The following is a 2043-nucleotide window of genomic DNA, read 5'->3' on the forward strand; positions in this document are numbered from 1 at the left end:
TTTTTCCGGAGGTCCAGTGTCCCCCACACCTACACTCCCACACTTCGGCGCATTTACCAGAGCAACTGCTCCACCTTCTATCCAAACCCTTGAGACCCCTCCTCGCCTTTACCGTGGCCTCCCCGGACGCTGTTTAGCTTCTGTTGAAGCCGAGATACAGACTGGTTTGAAGGAGTAGGGAAGGGAAAGGGGAAGACTCTCCTGGCCTTTCCCCGTCCCAGGTCGCCCAAGATATATTGGACTGCAGTTCCCCTCATCCCCCGCCAGCATGCCTAATGAACTGCTCAAAGTAAGGGGGGTGGGAAAACTTTATAGCCCAGAGGCAGCTTTGGATGTGTGTTGTTGTTTTGTGTGTGTGTGTGTTTTAAACAACAGCCATCGAAGATGGGAAGAAAGATCCGCGCCTCTGCAGGCCGGCGCTTAAAGGAATTGAGCGTAGTTGGGGGAAGGGGACACTGCTAAATCTGGCATTGATCCTTCAACCTTCAGGTTGGATCGCGGATCTTCTTGCAGCGCTTTCCCCCCCCCCTTCCCCAAATGGTTCCGTGGGACTTTCGCTTGCGCCAAGACCCTCCGGTTCTTCACACCTCCGGTTCTCCAGCTTCACCTGGAAGACAAATGGAGCTATTGACCGTCCTTTCTCTTGTCTGACCCTTTTCCCTCCCCACTTGCAAGTTCGGTTGGTTTCCTCGCATATTTTTTTAAAATCGTTGTTATATTGGGAGAGGCAAGGCGTTTGCAATAGGGACCGTAGAGGTGGACTTGGACTCTTGCTTTCGAGTGAATTGAAGTTCAAGTCTCAATTTACTCGAAAGTAATTTTCAATTCCCAGGACCATATCTAAGGGGTTCTGCGCCCTTAACCGTCGAGAAAAGAACCGCCTTGAGTTCTTTTCTCCGTTTTTAATAGCTCTTCTTCCGCTTTGCTCTCTGGTTTGTCCCTTTTCACATTGATCTAAAACCACTCTCCTCCAGTGCTGCAAAGGGCAACACTGTATATCAGTATCTTTAAAAGGCGATGGCCGGAGAAGATGCAGCGAGAAATCGTTGTCCCAAACATCTCGAATGAATCAAAGGCAACGAGAAGGCTAGCGATCCATTTGGTATCTCCGAAAGGGGTTTGGCACTGGAGAGCAGACTTCGGTTCTTTCCCTCGCTCGCCTCCTCGGTTGATGTTTGTCTTTAACTTAGGTGTTATCAATCTGTCCCGAAAAATGATGGATGACCTTGTCACAAGGTCGCCAGTCAAAACATTTCTTTTCGCTTGTAGCCCGAGCTGTTCTGTTCAGATTTGTGTAAAAACGTCCTCCCTTAGACACAGACAAAAACTAAACAACACCAGAATTCCCAGGCTCCCTCCAAAAAAGCCAAGACGACAAATGTCAGAGAACCAGTTGGGCAAAAATGGATTTATGAAAAGGATTCTAGAGTGAGAAGGGCGTCTTGGAACAGCATTGTGCAGGAAGAGAAAAGTTAATTTACTTCTGGTTAATTACTACTCATAGTTTTAACCCTACTGCCTGCGTGTCTTCCCCGGTTGTTGAAGCTTCCCGACTCCTAGGATAGAATTCAGTTCCCGTAATGTACGGCTGAAATAATAAGGCTGGATAATTGTCTCCGATTGTCAGCTAATTGGTAATGCCTCCAATTTTATATTTAACCAACCTGACTCAAAGGTTAAGGCGTGAACTTGTTTATCATCCAATTGCCTCCCCGTCCACACACAATTAGATACGACCGTCGGTTCCCATTTATTTGTGGGCAGAAAAACGGGGAAACGCTTCTCCAGTGCTTTATAACCACACCAGTTTCTTAGATTAGATGCTGGTGAAAAATATTGCGGGGGAGGCCATACAGACAACTCCGGGGTACATACCCCCGTCTGGGAAAGGAAACCCCACGTTGTTTGGAGCACAAAAAGTGCCCGTCCATAAAGGTTAGTCTCGCGTGGCCAACCTGGACTTCAAGGCTCGGCCGAGGTGTGGGTCCCCGGGCTCTTCTTGACAACCCGTGTAAGGACTATGAGAAAACAAGCAAGCTCTGA

This window comes from Protobothrops mucrosquamatus, unplaced genomic scaffold, assembly GCF_001527695.2.
Source record: "Protobothrops mucrosquamatus isolate PMUCROS unplaced genomic scaffold, P.Mucros_1.0 scaffold1407, whole genome shotgun sequence".
Lineage (NCBI taxonomy): Eukaryota > Metazoa > Chordata > Lepidosauria > Squamata > Viperidae > Protobothrops > Protobothrops mucrosquamatus.